The sequence below is a fragment of the Durio zibethinus genome, chromosome 8 (genome assembly GCF_047325235.1).
Source record: "Durio zibethinus cultivar Kanyao isolate XHJ-2024 chromosome 8, ASM4732523v1, whole genome shotgun sequence".
Lineage (NCBI taxonomy): Eukaryota > Viridiplantae > Streptophyta > Magnoliopsida > Malvales > Malvaceae > Durio > Durio zibethinus.
Window position 1 is genome coordinate 20,254,955 of NC_143169.1, and position 16,935 is coordinate 20,271,889.

At 51.3% G+C, this 16,935-nt stretch overlaps 39 non-coding genes across 39 annotated transcripts; all 39 read right to left on the bottom strand.

The window, feature by feature from the left end:
• Window positions 1-347: 347 nt before the first annotated feature.
• LOC149517447 (5S ribosomal RNA) lies at window positions 348-466 on the bottom strand. Its single transcript, XR_016344657.1, has one exon. It is a non-coding gene; the product is annotated as a 5S ribosomal RNA (ribosomal RNA).
• Window positions 467-778: 312 nt separating this feature from the next.
• LOC149517448 (5S ribosomal RNA) lies at window positions 779-897 on the bottom strand. Its single transcript, XR_016344658.1, has one exon. It is a non-coding gene; the product is annotated as a 5S ribosomal RNA (ribosomal RNA).
• Window positions 898-1,209: 312 nt separating this feature from the next.
• Window positions 1,210-1,328, bottom strand: LOC149517449 (5S ribosomal RNA). Its single transcript, XR_016344824.1, has one exon. It is a non-coding gene; the product is annotated as a 5S ribosomal RNA (ribosomal RNA).
• A 312-nt stretch (window positions 1,329-1,640) lies between these two features.
• LOC149517450 (5S ribosomal RNA) lies at window positions 1,641-1,759 on the bottom strand. Its single transcript, XR_016344825.1, has one exon. It is a non-coding gene; the product is annotated as a 5S ribosomal RNA (ribosomal RNA).
• A 312-nt stretch (window positions 1,760-2,071) lies between these two features.
• LOC149517451 (5S ribosomal RNA) lies at window positions 2,072-2,190 on the bottom strand. The gene has a single exon (XR_016344827.1). It is a non-coding gene; the product is annotated as a 5S ribosomal RNA (ribosomal RNA).
• A 312-nt stretch (window positions 2,191-2,502) lies between these two features.
• LOC149517452 (5S ribosomal RNA) lies at window positions 2,503-2,621 on the bottom strand. The gene has a single exon (XR_016344659.1). It is a non-coding gene; the product is annotated as a 5S ribosomal RNA (ribosomal RNA).
• A 312-nt stretch (window positions 2,622-2,933) lies between these two features.
• On the bottom strand, window positions 2,934-3,052 carry LOC149517453 (5S ribosomal RNA). The gene has a single exon (XR_016344660.1). It is a non-coding gene; the product is annotated as a 5S ribosomal RNA (ribosomal RNA).
• Window positions 3,053-3,364: 312 nt separating this feature from the next.
• On the bottom strand, window positions 3,365-3,483 carry LOC149517454 (5S ribosomal RNA). The gene has a single exon (XR_016344661.1). It is a non-coding gene; the product is annotated as a 5S ribosomal RNA (ribosomal RNA).
• A 312-nt stretch (window positions 3,484-3,795) lies between these two features.
• On the bottom strand, window positions 3,796-3,914 carry LOC149517455 (5S ribosomal RNA). The gene has a single exon (XR_016344662.1). It is a non-coding gene; the product is annotated as a 5S ribosomal RNA (ribosomal RNA).
• A 312-nt stretch (window positions 3,915-4,226) lies between these two features.
• Window positions 4,227-4,345, bottom strand: LOC149517456 (5S ribosomal RNA). Its single transcript, XR_016344663.1, has one exon. It is a non-coding gene; the product is annotated as a 5S ribosomal RNA (ribosomal RNA).
• A 312-nt stretch (window positions 4,346-4,657) lies between these two features.
• Window positions 4,658-4,776, bottom strand: LOC149517457 (5S ribosomal RNA). The gene has a single exon (XR_016344664.1). It is a non-coding gene; the product is annotated as a 5S ribosomal RNA (ribosomal RNA).
• Window positions 4,777-5,088: 312 nt separating this feature from the next.
• On the bottom strand, window positions 5,089-5,207 carry LOC149517458 (5S ribosomal RNA). The gene has a single exon (XR_016344665.1). It is a non-coding gene; the product is annotated as a 5S ribosomal RNA (ribosomal RNA).
• Window positions 5,208-5,519: 312 nt separating this feature from the next.
• Window positions 5,520-5,638, bottom strand: LOC149517459 (5S ribosomal RNA). The gene has a single exon (XR_016344666.1). It is a non-coding gene; the product is annotated as a 5S ribosomal RNA (ribosomal RNA).
• A 312-nt stretch (window positions 5,639-5,950) lies between these two features.
• On the bottom strand, window positions 5,951-6,069 carry LOC149517460 (5S ribosomal RNA). Its single transcript, XR_016344669.1, has one exon. It is a non-coding gene; the product is annotated as a 5S ribosomal RNA (ribosomal RNA).
• A 312-nt stretch (window positions 6,070-6,381) lies between these two features.
• LOC149517461 (5S ribosomal RNA) lies at window positions 6,382-6,500 on the bottom strand. Its single transcript, XR_016344820.1, has one exon. It is a non-coding gene; the product is annotated as a 5S ribosomal RNA (ribosomal RNA).
• A 312-nt stretch (window positions 6,501-6,812) lies between these two features.
• Window positions 6,813-6,931, bottom strand: LOC149517462 (5S ribosomal RNA). Its single transcript, XR_016344670.1, has one exon. It is a non-coding gene; the product is annotated as a 5S ribosomal RNA (ribosomal RNA).
• Window positions 6,932-7,243: 312 nt separating this feature from the next.
• On the bottom strand, window positions 7,244-7,362 carry LOC149517463 (5S ribosomal RNA). The gene has a single exon (XR_016344671.1). It is a non-coding gene; the product is annotated as a 5S ribosomal RNA (ribosomal RNA).
• A 312-nt stretch (window positions 7,363-7,674) lies between these two features.
• LOC149517464 (5S ribosomal RNA) lies at window positions 7,675-7,793 on the bottom strand. The gene has a single exon (XR_016344672.1). It is a non-coding gene; the product is annotated as a 5S ribosomal RNA (ribosomal RNA).
• Window positions 7,794-8,105: 312 nt separating this feature from the next.
• Window positions 8,106-8,224, bottom strand: LOC149517465 (5S ribosomal RNA). Its single transcript, XR_016344673.1, has one exon. It is a non-coding gene; the product is annotated as a 5S ribosomal RNA (ribosomal RNA).
• Window positions 8,225-8,536: 312 nt separating this feature from the next.
• On the bottom strand, window positions 8,537-8,655 carry LOC149517466 (5S ribosomal RNA). Its single transcript, XR_016344674.1, has one exon. It is a non-coding gene; the product is annotated as a 5S ribosomal RNA (ribosomal RNA).
• A 312-nt stretch (window positions 8,656-8,967) lies between these two features.
• LOC149517467 (5S ribosomal RNA) lies at window positions 8,968-9,086 on the bottom strand. The gene has a single exon (XR_016344675.1). It is a non-coding gene; the product is annotated as a 5S ribosomal RNA (ribosomal RNA).
• A 312-nt stretch (window positions 9,087-9,398) lies between these two features.
• On the bottom strand, window positions 9,399-9,517 carry LOC149517468 (5S ribosomal RNA). Its single transcript, XR_016344676.1, has one exon. It is a non-coding gene; the product is annotated as a 5S ribosomal RNA (ribosomal RNA).
• A 312-nt stretch (window positions 9,518-9,829) lies between these two features.
• LOC149517469 (5S ribosomal RNA) lies at window positions 9,830-9,948 on the bottom strand. The gene has a single exon (XR_016344677.1). It is a non-coding gene; the product is annotated as a 5S ribosomal RNA (ribosomal RNA).
• Window positions 9,949-10,260: 312 nt separating this feature from the next.
• On the bottom strand, window positions 10,261-10,379 carry LOC149517470 (5S ribosomal RNA). Its single transcript, XR_016344678.1, has one exon. It is a non-coding gene; the product is annotated as a 5S ribosomal RNA (ribosomal RNA).
• A 312-nt stretch (window positions 10,380-10,691) lies between these two features.
• Window positions 10,692-10,810, bottom strand: LOC149517471 (5S ribosomal RNA). The gene has a single exon (XR_016344680.1). It is a non-coding gene; the product is annotated as a 5S ribosomal RNA (ribosomal RNA).
• Window positions 10,811-11,122: 312 nt separating this feature from the next.
• LOC149517472 (5S ribosomal RNA) lies at window positions 11,123-11,241 on the bottom strand. The gene has a single exon (XR_016344681.1). It is a non-coding gene; the product is annotated as a 5S ribosomal RNA (ribosomal RNA).
• Window positions 11,242-11,553: 312 nt separating this feature from the next.
• Window positions 11,554-11,672, bottom strand: LOC149517473 (5S ribosomal RNA). Its single transcript, XR_016344682.1, has one exon. It is a non-coding gene; the product is annotated as a 5S ribosomal RNA (ribosomal RNA).
• Window positions 11,673-11,984: 312 nt separating this feature from the next.
• LOC149517474 (5S ribosomal RNA) lies at window positions 11,985-12,103 on the bottom strand. Its single transcript, XR_016344683.1, has one exon. It is a non-coding gene; the product is annotated as a 5S ribosomal RNA (ribosomal RNA).
• Window positions 12,104-12,416: 313 nt separating this feature from the next.
• On the bottom strand, window positions 12,417-12,535 carry LOC149517475 (5S ribosomal RNA). Its single transcript, XR_016344684.1, has one exon. It is a non-coding gene; the product is annotated as a 5S ribosomal RNA (ribosomal RNA).
• Window positions 12,536-12,847: 312 nt separating this feature from the next.
• Window positions 12,848-12,966, bottom strand: LOC149517476 (5S ribosomal RNA). Its single transcript, XR_016344685.1, has one exon. It is a non-coding gene; the product is annotated as a 5S ribosomal RNA (ribosomal RNA).
• A 312-nt stretch (window positions 12,967-13,278) lies between these two features.
• Window positions 13,279-13,397, bottom strand: LOC149517477 (5S ribosomal RNA). The gene has a single exon (XR_016344686.1). It is a non-coding gene; the product is annotated as a 5S ribosomal RNA (ribosomal RNA).
• Window positions 13,398-13,709: 312 nt separating this feature from the next.
• On the bottom strand, window positions 13,710-13,828 carry LOC149517478 (5S ribosomal RNA). Its single transcript, XR_016344687.1, has one exon. It is a non-coding gene; the product is annotated as a 5S ribosomal RNA (ribosomal RNA).
• A 312-nt stretch (window positions 13,829-14,140) lies between these two features.
• Window positions 14,141-14,259, bottom strand: LOC149517479 (5S ribosomal RNA). Its single transcript, XR_016344688.1, has one exon. It is a non-coding gene; the product is annotated as a 5S ribosomal RNA (ribosomal RNA).
• Window positions 14,260-14,571: 312 nt separating this feature from the next.
• On the bottom strand, window positions 14,572-14,690 carry LOC149517480 (5S ribosomal RNA). The gene has a single exon (XR_016344689.1). It is a non-coding gene; the product is annotated as a 5S ribosomal RNA (ribosomal RNA).
• Window positions 14,691-15,002: 312 nt separating this feature from the next.
• LOC149517481 (5S ribosomal RNA) lies at window positions 15,003-15,121 on the bottom strand. Its single transcript, XR_016344691.1, has one exon. It is a non-coding gene; the product is annotated as a 5S ribosomal RNA (ribosomal RNA).
• Window positions 15,122-15,433: 312 nt separating this feature from the next.
• Window positions 15,434-15,552, bottom strand: LOC149517482 (5S ribosomal RNA). The gene has a single exon (XR_016344692.1). It is a non-coding gene; the product is annotated as a 5S ribosomal RNA (ribosomal RNA).
• A 312-nt stretch (window positions 15,553-15,864) lies between these two features.
• Window positions 15,865-15,983, bottom strand: LOC149517483 (5S ribosomal RNA). Its single transcript, XR_016344694.1, has one exon. It is a non-coding gene; the product is annotated as a 5S ribosomal RNA (ribosomal RNA).
• A 312-nt stretch (window positions 15,984-16,295) lies between these two features.
• Window positions 16,296-16,414, bottom strand: LOC149517484 (5S ribosomal RNA). The gene has a single exon (XR_016344695.1). It is a non-coding gene; the product is annotated as a 5S ribosomal RNA (ribosomal RNA).
• A 312-nt stretch (window positions 16,415-16,726) lies between these two features.
• LOC149517485 (5S ribosomal RNA) lies at window positions 16,727-16,845 on the bottom strand. Its single transcript, XR_016344696.1, has one exon. It is a non-coding gene; the product is annotated as a 5S ribosomal RNA (ribosomal RNA).
• Window positions 16,846-16,935: the final 90 nt, after the last annotated feature.

The following is a 16,935-nucleotide window of genomic DNA, read 5'->3' on the forward strand; positions in this document are numbered from 1 at the left end:
GGATCCGGTGCTTTAGTGCTGGTATGATCGCACCCGTCACTTCTTGCGCAAATTATGTATCCGACCCTTCCTTTCCCGTGCGTTGCTCGACGTGTCACACGCGAGCCCCCGTCCAAAAGATTACGCAATACGCCAAGAAGAGGGGGTTCATCGATTTCTCAACCCGTCATCGATTAATCGCCGCGAACGGTAATCGGCGAGCAAACGATTAAGTATGCAGTAATTGCGACGGACGGATACCAAAAACTAAAAAGAACGTGAGGTGCTGCGAACGGCAATCAACGAACAAGCCCAAGTGCCTGCACGGCAATAAACGACGGAAGAATACCGAAAATTAAAAAGAACGAGGAGTGCAACACGAGGACTTCCCAGGAGGTCACCCATCCTAGTACTACTCTCGCCCAAGCACGCTTAACTGCGGAGTTCTGATGGGATCCGGTGCTTTAGTGCTGGTATGATCGCACCCGTCACTTCTTGCGCAAATTATGTATCCGACCCTTCCTTTCCCGTGCGTTGCTCGACGTGTCACACGCGAGCCCCCGTCCAAAAGATTACGCAATACGCCAAGAAGAGGGGGTTCATCGATTTCTCAACCCGTCATCGATTAATCGCCGCGAACGGTAATCGGCGAGCAAACGATTAAGTATGCAGTAATTGCGACGGACGGATACCAAAAACTAAAAAGAACGTGAGGTGCTGCGAACGGCAATCAACGAACAAGCCCAAGTGCCTGCACGGCAATAAACGACGGAAGAATACCGAAAATTAAAAAGAACGAGGAGTGCAACACGAGGACTTCCCAGGAGGTCACCCATCCTAGTACTACTCTCGCCCAAGCACGCTTAACTGCGGAGTTCTGATGGGATCCGGTGCTTTAGTGCTGGTATGATCGCACCCGTCACTTCTTGCGCAAATTATGTATCCGACCCTTCCTTTCCCGTGCGTTGCTCGACGTGTCACACGCGAGCCCCCGTCCAAAGGATTACGCAATACGCCAAGAAGAGGGGGTTCATCGATTTCTCAACCCGTCATCGATTAATCGCCGCGAACGGTAATCGGCGAGCAAACGATTAAGTATGCAGTAATTGCGACGGACGGATACCAAAAACTAAAAAGAACGTGAGGTGCTGCGAACGGCAATCAACGAACAAGCCCAAGTGCCTGCACGGCAATAAACGACGGAAGAATATCGAAAATTAAAAAGAACGAGGAGTGCAACACGAGGACTTCCCAGGAGGTCACCCATCCTGGTACTACTCTCGCCCAAGCACGCTTAACTGCGGAGTTCTGATGGGATCCGGTGCTTTAGTGCTGGTATGATCGCACCCGTCACTTCTTGCGCAAATTATGTATCCGACCCTTCCTTTCCCGTGCGTTGCTCGACGTGTCACACGCGAGCCCCCGTCCAAAGGATTACGCAATACGCCAAGAAGAGGGGGTTCATCGATTTCTCAACCCGTCATCGATTAATCGCCGCGAACGGTAATCGGCGAGCAAACGATTAAGTATGCAGTAATTGCGACGGACGGATACCAAAAACTAAAAAGAACGTGAGGTGCTGCGAACGGCAATCAACGAACAAGCCCAAGTGCCTGCACGGCAATAAACGACGGAAGAATACCGAAAATTAAAAAGAACGAGGAGTGCAACACGAGGACTTCCCAGGAGGTCACCCATCCTGGTACTACTCTCGCCCAAGCACGCTTAACTGCGGAGTTCTGATGGGATCCGGTGCTTTAGTGCTGGTATGATCGCACCCGTCACTTCTTGCGCAAATTATGTATCCGACCCTTCCTTTCCCGTGCGTTGCTCGACGTGTCACACGCGAGCCCCCGTCCAAAGGATTACGCAATACGCCAAGAAGAGGGGGTTCATCGATTTCTCAACCCGTCATCGATTAATCGCCGCGAACGGTAATCGGCGAGCAAACGATTAAGTATGCAGTAATTGCGACGGACGGATACCAAAAACTAAAAAGAACGTGAGGTGCTGCGAACGGCAATCAACGAACAAGCCCAAGTGCCTGCACGGCAATAAACGACGGAAGAATACCGAAAATTAAAAAGAACGAGGAGTGCAACACGAGGACTTCCCAGGAGGTCACCCATCCTGGTACTACTCTCGCCCAAGCACGCTTAACTGCGGAGTTCTGATGGGATCCGGTGCTTTAGTGCTGGTATGATCGCACCCGTCACTTCTTGCGCAAATTATGTATCCGACCCTTCCTTTCCCGTGCGTTGCTCGACGTGTCACACGCGAGCCCCCGTCCAAAGGATTACGCAATACGCCAAGAAGAGGGGGTTCATCGATTTCTCAACCCGTCATCGATTAATCGCCGCGAACGGTAATCGGCGAGCAAACGATTAAGTATGCAGTAATTGCGACGGACGGATACCAAAAACTAAAAAGAACGTGAGGTGCTGCGAACGGCAATCAACGAACAAGCCCAAGTGCCTGCACGGCAATAAACGACGGAAGAATACCGAAAATTAAAAAGAACGAGGAGTGCAACACGAGGACTTCCCAGGAGGTCACCCATCCTAGTACTACTCTCGCCCAAGCACGCTTAACTGCGGAGTTCTGATGGGATCCGGTGCTTTAGTGCTGGTATGATCGCACCCGTCACTTCTTGCGCAAATTATGTATCCGACCCTTCCTTTCCCGTGCGTTGCTCGACGTGTCACACGCGAGCCCCCGTCCAAAGGATTACGCAATACGCCAAGAAGAGGGGGTTCATCGATTTCTCAACCCGTCATCGATTAATCGCCGCGAACGGTAATCGGCGAGCAAACGATTAAGTATGCAGTAATTGCGACGGACGGATACCAAAAACTAAAAAGAACGTGAGGTGCTGCGAACGGCAATCAACGAACAAGCCCAAGTGCCTGCACGGCAATAAACGACGGAAGAATACCGAAAATTAAAAAGAACGAGGAGTGCAACACGAGGACTTCCCAGGAGGTCACCCATCCTAGTACTACTCTCGCCCAAGCACGCTTAACTGCGGAGTTCTGATGGGATCCGGTGCTTTAGTGCTGGTATGATCGCACCCGTCACTTCTTGCGCAAATTATGTATCCGACCCTTCCTTTCCCGTGCGTTGCTCGACGTGTCACACGCGAGCCCCCGTCCAAAGGATTACGCAATACGCCAAGAAGAGGGGGTTCATCGATTTCTCAACCCGTCATCGATTAATCGCCGCGAACGGTAATCGGCGAGCAAACGATTAAGTATGCAGTAATTGCGACGGACGGATACCAAAAACTAAAAAGAACGTGAGGTGCTGCGAACGGCAATCAACGAACAAGCCCAAGTGCCTGCACGGCAATAAACGACGGAAGAATACCGAAAATTAAAAAGAACGAGGAGTGCAACACGAGGACTTCCCAGGAGGTCACCCATCCTAGTACTACTCTCGCCCAAGCACGCTTAACTGCGGAGTTCTGATGGGATCCGGTGCTTTAGTGCTGGTATGATCGCACCCGTCACTTCTTGCGCAAATTATGTATCCGACCCTTCCTTTCCCGTGCGTTGCTCGAGGTGTCACACGCGAGCCCCCGTCCAAAAGATTACGCAATACGCCAGGAAGAGGGGGTTCATCGATTTCTCAACCCGTCATCGATTAATCGCCGCGAACGGTAATCGGCGAGCAAACGATTAAGTATGCAGTAATTGCGACGGACGGATACCAAAAACTAAAAAGAACGCGAGGTGCTGCGAACGGCAATCAACGAACAAGCCCAAGTGCCTGCACGGCAATAAACGACGGAAGAATACCGAAAATTAAAAAGAACGAGGAGTGCAACACGAGGACTTCCCAGGAGGTCACCCATCCTAGTACTACTCTCGCCCAAGCACGCTTAACTGCGGAGTTCTGATGGGATCCGGTGCTTTAGTGCTGGTATGATCGCACCCGTCACTTCTTGCGCAAATTATGTATCCGACCCTTCCTTTCCCGTGCGTTGCTCGAGGTGTCACACGCGAGCCCCCGTCCAAAAGATTACGCAATACGCCAGGAAGAGGGGGTTCATCGATTTCTCAACCCGTCATCGATTAATCGCCGCGAACGGTAATCGGCGAGCAAACGATTAAGTATGCAGTAATTGCGACGGACGGATACCAAAAACTAAAAAGAACGCGAGGTGCTGCGAACGGCAATCAACGAACAAGCCCAAGTGCCTGCACGGCAATAAACGACGGAAGAATACCGAAAATTAAAAAGAACGAGGAGTGCAACACGAGGACTTCCCAGGAGGTCACCCATCCTAGTACTACTCTCGCCCAAGCACGCTTAACTGCGGAGTTCTGATGGGATCCGGTGCTTTAGTGCTGGTATGATCGCACCCGTCACTTCTTGCGCAAATTATGTATCCGACCCTTCCTTTCCCGTGCGTTGCTCGACGTGTCACACGCGAGCCCCCGTCCAAAAGATTACGCAATACGCCAGGAAGAGGGGGTTCATCGATTTCTCAACCCGTCATCGATTAATCGCCGCGAACGGTAATCGGCGAGCAAACGATTAAGTATGCAGTAATTGCGACGGACGGATACCAAAAACTAAAAAGAACGTGAGGTGCTGCGAACGGCAATCAACGAACAAGCCCAAGTGCCTGCACGGCAATAAACGACGGAAGAATACCGAAAATTAAAAAGAACAAGGAGTGCAACACGAGGACTTCCCAGGAGGTCACCCATCCTAGTACTACTCTCGCCCAAGCACGCTTAACTGCGGAGTTCTGATGGGATCCGGTGCTTTAGTGCTGGTATGATCGCACCCGTCACTTCTTGCGCAAATTATGTATCCGACCCTTCCTTTCCCGTGCGTTGCTCGAGGTGTCACACGCGAGCCCCCGTCCAAAAGATTACGCAATACGCCAGGAAGAGGGGGTTCATCGATTTCTCAACCCGTCATCGATTAATCGCCGCGAACGGTAATCGGCGAGCAAACGATTAAGTATGCAGTAATTGCGACGGACGGATACCAAAAACTAAAAAGAACGCGAGGTGCTGCGAACGGCAATCAACGAACAAGCCCAAGTGCCTGCACGGCAATAAACGACGGAAGAATACCGAAAATTAAAAAGAACGAGGAGTGCAACACGAGGACTTCCCAGGAGGTCACCCATCCTAGTACTACTCTCGCCCAAGCACGCTTAACTGCGGAGTTCTGATGGGATCCGGTGCTTTAGTGCTGGTATGATCGCACCCGTCACTTCTTGCGCAAATTATGTATCCGACCCTTCCTTTCCCGTGCGTTGCTCGAGGTGTCACACGCGAGCCCCCGTCCAAAAGATTACGCAATACGCCAGGAAGAGGGGGTTCATCGATTTCTCAACCCGTCATCGATTAATCGCCGCGAACGGTAATCGGCGAGCAAACGATTAAGTATGCAGTAATTGCGACGGACGGATACCAAAAACTAAAAAGAACGCGAGGTGCTGCGAACGGCAATCAACGAACAAGCCCAAGTGCCTGCACGGCAATAAACGACGGAAGAATACCGAAAATTAAAAAGAACGAGGAGTGCAACACGAGGACTTCCCAGGAGGTCACCCATCCTAGTACTACTCTCGCCCAAGCACGCTTAACTGCGGAGTTCTGATGGGATCCGGTGCTTTAGTGCTGGTATGATCGCACCCGTCACTTCTTGCGCAAATTATGTATCCGACCCTTCCTTTCCCGTGCGTTGCTCGACGTGTCACACGCGAGCCCCCGTCCAAAAGATTACGCAATACGCCAGGAAGAGGGGGTTCATCGATTTCTCAACCCGTCATCGATTAATCGCCGCGAACGGTAATCGGCGAGCAAACGATTAAGTATGCAGTAATTGCGACGGACGGATACCAAAAACTAAAAAGAACGTGAGGTGCTGCGAACGGCAATCAACGAACAAGCCCAAGTGCCTGCACGGCAATAAACGACGGAAGAATACCGAAAATTAAAAAGAACAAGGAGTGCAACACGAGGACTTCCCAGGAGGTCACCCATCCTAGTACTACTCTCGCCCAAGCACGCTTAACTGCGGAGTTCTGATGGGATCCGGTGCTTTAGTGCTGGTATGATCGCACCCGTCACTTCTTGCGCAAATTATGTATCCGACCCTTCCTTTCCCGTGCGTTGCTCGACGTGTCACACGCGAGCCCCCGTCCAAAAGATTACGCAATACGCCAAGAAGAGGGGGTTCATCGATTTCTCAACCCGTCATCGATTAATCGCCGCGAACGGTAATCGACGAGCAAACGATTAAGTATGCAGTAATTGCGACGGACGGATACCAAAAACTAAAAAGAACGTGAGGTGCTGCGAACGGCAATCAACGAACAAGCCCAAGTGCCTGCACGGCAATAAACGACGGAAGAATACCGAAAATTAAAAAGAACGAGGAGTGCAACACGAGGACTTCCCAAGAGGTCACCCATCCTAGTACTACTCTCGCCCAAGCACGCTTAACTGCGGAGTTCTGATGGGATCCGGTGCTTTAGTGCTGGTATGATCGCACCCGTCACTTCTTGCGCAAATTATGTATCCGACCCTTCCTTTCCCGTGCGTTGCTCGACGTGTCACACGCGAGCCCCCGTCCAAAAGATTACGCAATACGCCAAGAAGAGGGGGTTCATCGATTTCTCAACCCGTCATCGATTAATCGCCGCGAACGGTAATCGGCGAGCAAACGATTAAGTATGCAGTAATTGCGACGGACGGATACCAAAAACTAAAAAGAACGTGAGGTGCTGCGAACGGCAATCAACGAACAAGCCCAAGTGCCTGCACGGCAATAAACGACGGAAGAATACCGGAAATTAAAAAGAACGAGGAGTGCAACACGAGGACTTCCCAGGAGGTCACCCATCCTAGTACTACTCTCGCCCAAGCACGCTTAACTGCGGAGTTCTGATGGGATCCGGTGCTTTAGTGCTGGTATGATCGCACCCGTCACTTCTTGCGCAAATTATGTATCCGACCCTTCCTTTCCCGTGCGTTGCTCGACGTGTCACACGCGAGCCCCCGTCCAAAAGATTACGCAATACGCCAAGAAGAGGGGGTTCATCGATTTCTCAACCCGTCATCGATTAATCGCCGCGAACGGTAATCGGCGAGCAAACGATTAAGTATGCAGTAATTGCGACGGACGGATACCAAAAACTAAAAAGAACGTGAGGTGCTGCGAACGGCAATCAACGAACAAGCCCAAGTGCCTGCACGGCAATAAACGACGGAAGAATACCGGAAATTAAAAAGAACGAGGAGTGCAACACGAGGACTTCCCAGGAGGTCACCCATCCTAGTACTACTCTCGCCCAAGCACGCTTAACTGCGGAGTTCTGATGGGATCCGGTGCTTTAGTGCTGGTATGATCGCACCCGTCACTTCTTGCGCAAATTATGTATCCGACCCTTCCTTTCCCGTGCGTTGCTCGACGTGTCACACGCGAGCCCCCGTCCAAAAGATTACGCAATACGCCAAGAAGAGGGGGTTCATCGATTTCTCAACCCGTCATCGATTAATCGCCGCGAACGGTAATCGGCGAGCAAACGATTAAGTATGCAGTAATTGCGACGGACGGATACCAAAAACTAAAAAGAACGTGAGGTGCTGCGAACGGCAATCAACGAACAAGCCCAAGTGCCTGCACGGCAATAAACGACGGAAGAATACCGGAAATTAAAAAGAACGAGGAGTGCAACACGAGGACTTCCCAGGAGGTCACCCATCCTAGTACTACTCTCGCCCAAGCACGCTTAACTGCGGAGTTCTGATGGGATCCGGTGCTTTAGTGCTGGTATGATCGCACCCGTCACTTCTTGCGCAAATTATGTATCCGACCCTTCCTTTCCCGTGCGTTGCTCGACGTGTCACACGCGAGCCCCCGTCCAAAAGATTACGCAATACGCCAAGAAGAGGGGGTTCATCGATTTCTCAACCCGTCATCGATTAATCGCCGCGAACGGTAATCGGCGAGCAAACGATTAAGTATGCAGTAATTGCGACGGACGGATACCAAAAACTAAAAAGAACGTGAGGTGCTGCGAACGGCAATCAACGAACAAGCCCAAGTGCCTGCACGGCAATAAACGACGGAAGAATACCGGAAATTAAAAAGAACGAGGAGTGCAACACGAGGACTTCCCAGGAGGTCACCCATCCTAGTACTACTCTCGCCCAAGCACGCTTAACTGCGGAGTTCTGATGGGATCCGGTGCTTTAGTGCTGGTATGATCGCACCCGTCACTTCTTGCGCAAATTATGTATCCGACCCTTCCTTTCTCGTGCGTTGCTCGACGTGTCACACGCGAGCCCCCGTCCAAAAGATTACGCAATACGCCAAGAAGAGGGGGTTCATCGATTTCTCAACCCGTCATCGATTAATCGCCGCGAACGGTAATCGGCGAGCAAACGATTAAGTATGCAGTAATTGCGACGGACGGATACCAAAAACTAAAAAGAACGTGAGGTGCTGCGAACGGCAATCAACGAACAAGCCCAAGTGCCTGCACGGCAATAAACGACGGAAGAATACCGGAAATTAAAAAGAACGAGGAGTGCAACACGAGGACTTCCCAGGAGGTCACCCATCCTAGTACTACTCTCGCCCAAGCACGCTTAACTGCGGAGTTCTGATGGGATCCGGTGCTTTAGTGCTGGTATGATCGCACCCGTCACTTCTTGCGCAAATTATGTATCCGACCCTTCCTTTCCCGTGCGTTGCTCGACGTGTCACACGCGAGCCCCCGTCCAAAAGATTACGCAATACGCCAAGAAGAGGGGGTTCATCGATTTCTCAACCCGTCATCGATTAATCGCCGCGAACGGTAATCGGCGAGCAAACGATTAAGTATGCAGTAATTGCGACGGACGGATACCAAAAACTAAAAAGAACGTGAGGTGCTGCGAACGGCAATCAACGAACAAGCCCAAGTGCCTGCACGGCAATAAACGACGGAAGAATACCGGAAATTAAAAAGAACGAGGAGTGCAACACGAGGACTTCCCAGGAGGTCACCCATCCTAGTACTACTCTCGCCCAAGCACGCTTAACTGCGGAGTTCTGATGGGATCCGGTGCTTTAGTGCTGGTATGATCGCACCCGTCACTTCTTGCGCAAATTATGTATCCGACCCTTCCTTTCCCGTGCGTTGCTCGACGTGTCACACGCGAGCCCCCGTCCAAAAGATTACGCAATACGCCAAGAAGAGGGGGTTCATCGATTTCTCAACCCGTCATCGATTAATCGCCGCGAACGGTAATCGGCGAGCAAACGATTAAGTATGCAGTAATTGCGACGGACGGATACCAAAAACTAAAAAGAACGTGAGGTGCTGCGAACGGCAATCAACGAACAAGCCCAAGTGCCTGCACGGCAATAAACGACGGAAGAATACCGGAAATTAAAAAGAACGAGGAGTGCAACACGAGGACTTCCCAGGAGGTCACCCATCCTAGTACTACTCTCGCCCAAGCACGCTTAACTGCGGAGTTCTGATGGGATCCGGTGCTTTAGTGCTGGTATGATCGCACCCGTCACTTCTTGCGCAAATTATGTATCCGACCCTTCCTTTCCCGTGCGTTGCTCGACGTGTCACACGCGAGCCCCCGTCCAAAAGATTACGCAATACGCCAAGAAGAGGGGGTTCATCGATTTCTCAACCCGTCATCGATTAATCGCCGCGAACGGTAATCGGCGAGCAAACGATTAAGTATGCAGTAATTGCGACGGACGGATACCAAAAACTAAAAAGAACGTGAGGTGCTGCGAACGGCAATCAACGAACAAGCCCAAGTGCCTGCACGGCAATAAACGACGGAAGAATACCGGAAATTAAAAAGAACGAGGAGTGCAACACGAGGACTTCCCAGGAGGTCACCCATCCTAGTACTACTCTCGCCCAAGCACGCTTAACTGCGGAGTTCTGATGGGATCCGGTGCTTTAGTGCTGGTATGATCGCACCCGTCACTTCTTGCGCAAATTATGTATCCGACCCTTCCTTTCCCGTGCGTTGCTCGACGTGTCACACGCGAGCCCCCGTCCAAAAGATTACGCAATACGCCAAGAAGAGGGGGTTCATCGATTTCTCAACCCGTCATCGATTAATCGCCGCGAACGGTAATCGGCGAGCAAACGATTAAGTATGCAGTAATTGCGACGGACGGATACCAAAAACTAAAAAGAACGTGAGGTGCTGCGAACGGCAATCAACGAACAAGCCCAAGTGCCTGCACGGCAATAAACGACGGAAGAATACCGGAAATTAAAAAGAACGAGGAGTGCAACACGAGGACTTCCCAGGAGGTCACCCATCCTAGTACTACTCTCGCCCAAGCACGCTTAACTGCGGAGTTCTGATGGGATCCGGTGCTTTAGTGCTGGTATGATCGCACCCGTCACTTCTTGCGCAAATTATGTATCCGACCCTTCCTTTCCCGTGCGTTGCTCGACGTGTCACACGCGAGCCCCCGTCCAAAAGATTACGCAATACGCCAAGAAGAGGGGGTTCATCGATTTCTCAACCCGTCATCGATTAATCGCCGCGAACGGTAATCGGCGAGCAAACGATTAAGTATGCAGTAATTGCGACGGACGGATACCAAAAACTAAAAAGAACGTGAGGTGCTGCGAACGGCAATCAACGAACAAGCCCAAGTGCCTGCACGGCAATAAACGACGGAAGAATACCGGAAATTAAAAAGAACGAGGAGTGCAACACGAGGACTTCCCAGGAGGTCACCCATCCTAGTACTACTCTCGCCCAAGCACGCTTAACTGCGGAGTTCTGATGGGATCCGGTGCTTTAGTGCTGGTATGATCGCACCCGTCACTTCTTGCGCAAATTATGTATCCGACCCTTCCTTTCCCGTGCGTTGCTCGACGTGTCACACGCGAGCCCCCGTCCAAAAGATTACGCAATACGCCAAGAAGAGGGGGTTCATCGATTTCTCAACCCGTCATCGATTAATCGCCGCGAACGGTAATCGGCGAGCAAACGATTAAGTATGCAGTAATTGCGACGGACGGATACCAAAAACTAAAAAGAACGTGAGGTGCTGCGAACGGCAATCAACGAACAAGCCCAAGTGCCTGCACGGCAATAAACGACGGAAGAATACCGGAAATTAAAAAGAACGAGGAGTGCAACACGAGGACTTCCCAGGAGGTCACCCATCCTAGTACTACTCTCGCCCAAGCACGCTTAACTGCGGAGTTCTGATGGGATCCGGTGCTTTAGTGCTGGTATGATCGCACCCGTCACTTCTTGCGCAAATTATGTATCCGACCCTTCCTTTCCCGTGCGTTGCTCGACGTGTCACACGCGAGCCCCCGTCCAAAAGATTACGCAATACGCCAAGAAGAGGGGGTTCATCGATTTCTCAACCCGTCATCGATTAATCGCCGCGAACGGTAATCGGCGAGCAAACGATTAAGTATGCAGTAATTGCGACGGACGGATACCAAAAACTAAAAAGAACGTGAGGTGCTGCGAACGGCAATCAACGAACAAGCCCAAGTGCCTGCACGGCAATAAACGACGGAAGAATACCGGAAATTAAAAAGAACGAGGAGTGCAACACGAGGACTTCCCAGGAGGTCACCCATCCTAGTACTACTCTCGCCCAAGCACGCTTAACTGCGGAGTTCTGATGGGATCCGGTGCTTTAGTGCTGGTATGATCGCACCCGTCACTTCTTGCGCAAATTATGTATCCGACCCTTCCTTTCCCGTGCGTTGCTCGACGTGTCACACGCGAGCCCCCGTCCAAAAGATTACGCAATACGCCAAGAAGAGGGGGTTCATCGATTTCTCAACCCGTCATCGATTAATCGCCGCGAACGGTAATCGGCGAGCAAACGATTAAGTATGCAGTAATTGCGACGGACGGATACCAAAAACTAAAAAGAACGTGAGGTGCTGCGAACGGCAATCAACGAACAAGCCCAAGTGCCTGCACGGCAATAAACGACGGAAGAATACCGGAAATTAAAAAGAACGAGGAGTGCAACACGAGGACTTCCCAGGAGGTCACCCATCCTAGTACTACTCTCGCCCAAGCACGCTTAACTGCGGAGTTCTGATGGGATCCGGTGCTTTAGTGCTGGTATGATCGCACCCGTCACTTCTTGCGCAAATTATGTATCCGACCCTTCCTTTCCCGTGCGTTGCTCGACGTGTCACACGCGAGCCCCCGTCCAAAAGATTACGCAATACGCCAAGAAGAGGGGGTTCATCGATTTCTCAACCCGTCATCGATTAATCGCCTGCGAACGGTAATCGGCGAGCAAACGATTAAGTATGCAGTAATTGCGACGGACGGATACCAAAAACTAAAAAGAACGTGAGGTGCTGCGAACGGCAATCAACGAACAAGCCCAAGTGCCTGCACGGCAATAAACGACGGAAGAATACCGGAAATTAAAAAGAACGAGGAGTGCAACACGAGGACTTCCCAGGAGGTCACCCATCCTAGTACTACTCTCGCCCAAGCACGCTTAACTGCGGAGTTCTGATGGGATCCGGTGCTTTAGTGCTGGTATGATCGCACCCGTCACTTCTTGCGCAAATTATGTATCCGACCCTTCCTTTCCCGTGCGTTGCTCGACGTGTCACACGCGAGCCCCCGTCCAAAAGATTACGCAATACGCCAAGAAGAGGGGGTTCATCGATTTCTCAACCCGTCATCGATTAATCGCCGCGAACGGTAATCGGCGAGCAAACGATTAAGTATGCAGTAATTGCGACGGACGGATACCAAAAACTAAAAAGAACGTGAGGTGCTGCGAACGGCAATCAACGAACAAGCCCAAGTGCCTGCACGGCAATAAACGACGGAAGAATACCGGAAATTAAAAAGAACGAGGAGTGCAACACGAGGACTTCCCAGGAGGTCACCCATCCTAGTACTACTCTCGCCCAAGCACGCTTAACTGCGGAGTTCTGATGGGATCCGGTGCTTTAGTGCTGGTATGATCGCACCCGTCACTTCTTGCGCAAATTATGTATCCGACCCTTCCTTTCCCGTGCGTTGCTCGACGTGTCACACGCGAGCCCCCGTCCAAAAGATTACGCAATACGCCAAGAAGAGGGGGTTCATCGATTTCTCAACCCGTCATCGATTAATCGCCGCGAACGGTAATCGGCGAGCAAACGATTAAGTATGCAGTAATTGCGACGGACGGATACCAAAAACTAAAAAGAACGTGAGGTGCTGCGAACGGCAATCAACGAACAAGCCCAAGTGCCTGCACGGCAATAAACGACGGAAGAATACCGGAAATTAAAAAGAACGAGGAGTGCAACACGAGGACTTCCCAGGAGGTCACCCATCCTAGTACTACTCTCGCCCAAGCACGCTTAACTGCGGAGTTCTGATGGGATCCGGTGCTTTAGTGCTGGTATGATCGCACCCGTCACTTCTTGCGCAAATTATGTATCCGACCCTTCCTTTCCCGTGCGTTGCTCGACGTGTCACACGCGAGCCCCCGTCCAAAAGATTACGCAATACGCCAAGAAGAGGGGGTTCATCGATTTCTCAACCCGTCATCGATTAATCGCCGCGAACGGTAATCGGCGAGCAAACGATTAAGTATGCAGTAATTGCGACGGACGGATACCAAAAACTAAAAAGAACGTGAGGTGCTGCGAACGGCAATCAACGAACAAGCCCAAGTGCCTGCACGGCAATAAACGACGGAAGAATACCGGAAATTAAAAAGAACGAGGAGTGCAACACGAGGACTTCCCAGGAGGTCACCCATCCTAGTACTACTCTCGCCCAAGCACGCTTAACTGCGGAGTTCTGATGGGATCCGGTGCTTTAGTGCTGGTATGATCGCACCCGTCACTTCTTGCGCAAATTATGTATCCGACCCTTCCTTTCCCGTGCGTTGCTCGACGTGTCACACGCGAGCCCCCGTCCAAAAGATTACGCAATACGCCAAGAAGAGGGGGTTCATCGATTTCTCAACCCGTCATCGATTAATCGCCGCGAACGGTAATCGGCGAGCAAACGATTAAGTATGCAGTAATTGCGACGGACGGATACCAAAAACTAAAAAGAACGTGAGGTGCTGCGAACGGCAATCAACGAACAAGCCCAAGTGCCTGCACGGCAATAAACGACGGAAGAATACCGGAAATTAAAAAGAACGAGGAGTGCAACACGAGGACTTCCCAGGAGGTCACCCATCCTAGTACTACTCTCGCCCAAGCACGCTTAACTGCGGAGTTCTGATGGGATCCGGTGCTTTAGTGCTGGTATGATCGCACCCGTCACTTCTTGCGCAAATTATGTATCCGACCCTTCCTTTCCCGTGCGTTGCTCGACGTGTCACACGCGAGCCCCCGTCCAAAAGATTACGCAATACGCCAAGAAGAGGGGGTTCATCGATTTCTCAACCCGTCATCGATTAATCGCCGCGAACGGTAATCGGCGAGCAAACGATTAAGTATGCAGTAATTGCGACGGACGGATACCAAAAACTAAAAAGAACGTGAGGTGCTGCGAACGGCAATCAACGAACAAGCCCAAGTGCCTGCACGGCAATAAACGACGGAAGAATACCGGAAATTAAAAAGAACGAGGAGTGCAACACGAGGACTTCCCAGGAGGTCACCCATCCTAGTACTACTCTCGCCCAAGCACGCTTAACTGCGGAGTTCTGATGGGATCCGGTGCTTTAGTGCTGGTATGATCGCACCCGTCACTTCTTGCGCAAATTATGTATCCGACCCTTCCTTTCCCGTGCGTTGCTCGACGTGTCACACGCGAGCCCCCGTCCAAAAGATTACGCAATACGCCAAGAAGAGGGGGTTCATCGATTTCTCAACCCGTCATCGATTAATCGCCGCGAACGGTAATCGGCGAGCAAACGATTAAGTATGCAGTAATTGCGACGGACGGATACCAAAAACTAAAAAGAACGTGAGGTGCTGCGAACGGCAATCAACGAACAAGCCCAAGTGCCTGCACGGCAATAAACGACGGAAGAATACCGGAAATTAAAAAGAACGAGGAGTGCAACACGAGGACTTCCCAGGAGGTCACCCATCCTAGTACTACTCTCGCCCAAGCACGCTTAACTGCGGAGTTCTGATGGGATCCGGTGCTTTAGTGCTGGTATGATCGCACCCGTCACTTCTTGCGCAAATTATGTATCCGACCCTTCCTTTCCCGTGCGTTGCTCGACGTGTCACACGCGAGCCCCCGTCCAAAAGATTACGCAATACGCCAAGAAGAGGGGGTTCATCGATTTCTCAACCCGTCATCGATTAATCGCCGCGAACGGTAATCGGCGAGCAAACGATTAAGTATGCAGTAATTGCGACGGACGGATACCAAAAACTAAAAAGAACGTGAGGTGCTGCGAACGGCAATCAACGAACAAGCCCAAGTGCCTGCACGGCAATAAACGACGGAAGAATACCGGAAATTAAAAAGAACGAGGAGTGCAACACGAGGACTTCCCAGGAGGTCACCCATCCTAGTACTACTCTCGCCCAAGCACGCTTAACTGCGGAGTTCTGATGGGATCCGGTGCTTTAGTGCTGGTATGATCGCACCCGTCACTTCTTGCGCAAATTATGTATCCGACCCTTCCTTTCCCGTGCGTTGCTCGACGTGTCACACGCGAGCCCCCGTCCAAAAGATTACGCAATACGCCAAGAAGAGGGGGTTCATCGATTTCTCAACCCGTCATCGATTAATCGCCGCGAACGGTAATCGGCGAGCAAACGATTAAGTATGCAGTAATTGCGACGGACGGATACCAAAAACTAAAAAGAACGTGAGGTGCTGCGAACGGCAATCAACGAACAAGCCCAAGTGCCTGCACGGCAATAAACGACGGAAGAATACCGGAAATTAAAAAGAACGAGGAGTGCAACACGAGGACTTCCCAGGAGGTCACCCATCCTAGTACTACTCTCGCCCAAGCACGCTTAACTGCGGAGTTCTGATGGGATCCGGTGCTTTAGTGCTGGTATGATCGCACCCGTCACTTCTTGCGCAAATTATGTATCCGACCCTTCCTTTCCCGTGCGTTGCTCGACGTGTCACACGCGAGCCCCCGTCCAAAAGATTACGCAATACGCCAAGAAGAGGGGGTTCATCGATTTCTCAACCCGTCATCGATTAATCGCCGCGAACGGTAATCGGCGAGCAAACGATTAAGTATGCAGTAATTGCGACGGACGGATACCAAAAACTAAAAAGAACGTGAGGTGCTGCGAACGGCAATCAACGAACAAGCCCAAGTGCCTGCACGGCAATAAACGACGGAAGAATACCGGAAATTAAAAAGAACGAGGAGTGCAACACGAGGACTTCCCAGGAGGTCACCCATCCTAGTACTACTCTCGCCCAAGCACGCTTAACTGCGGAGTTCTGATGGGATCCGGTGCTTTAGTGCTGGTATGATCGCACCCGTCACTTCTTGCGCAAATTATGTATCCGACCCTTCCTTTCCCGTGCGTTGCTCGACGTGTCACACGCGAGCCCCCGTCCAAAAGATTACGCAATACGCCAAGAAGAGGGGGTTCATCGATTTCTCAACCCGTCATCGATTAATCGCCGCGAACGGTAATCGGCGAGCAAACGATTAAGTATGCAGTAATTGCGACGGACGGATACCAAAAACTAAAAAGAACGTGAGGTGCTGCGAACGGCAATCAACGAACAAGCCCAAGTGCCTGCACGGCAATAAACGACGGAAGAATACCGGAAATTAAAAAGAACGAGGAGTGCAACACGAGGACTTCCCAGGAGGTCACCCATCCTAGTACTACTCTCGCCCAAGCACGCTTAACTGCGGAGTTCTGATGGGATCCGGTGCTTTAGTGCTGGTATGATCGCACCCGTCACTTCTTGCGCAAATTATGTATCCGACCCTTCCTTTCCCGTGCGTTGCTCGACGTGTCACACGCGAGCCCCCGTCCAAAAGATTACG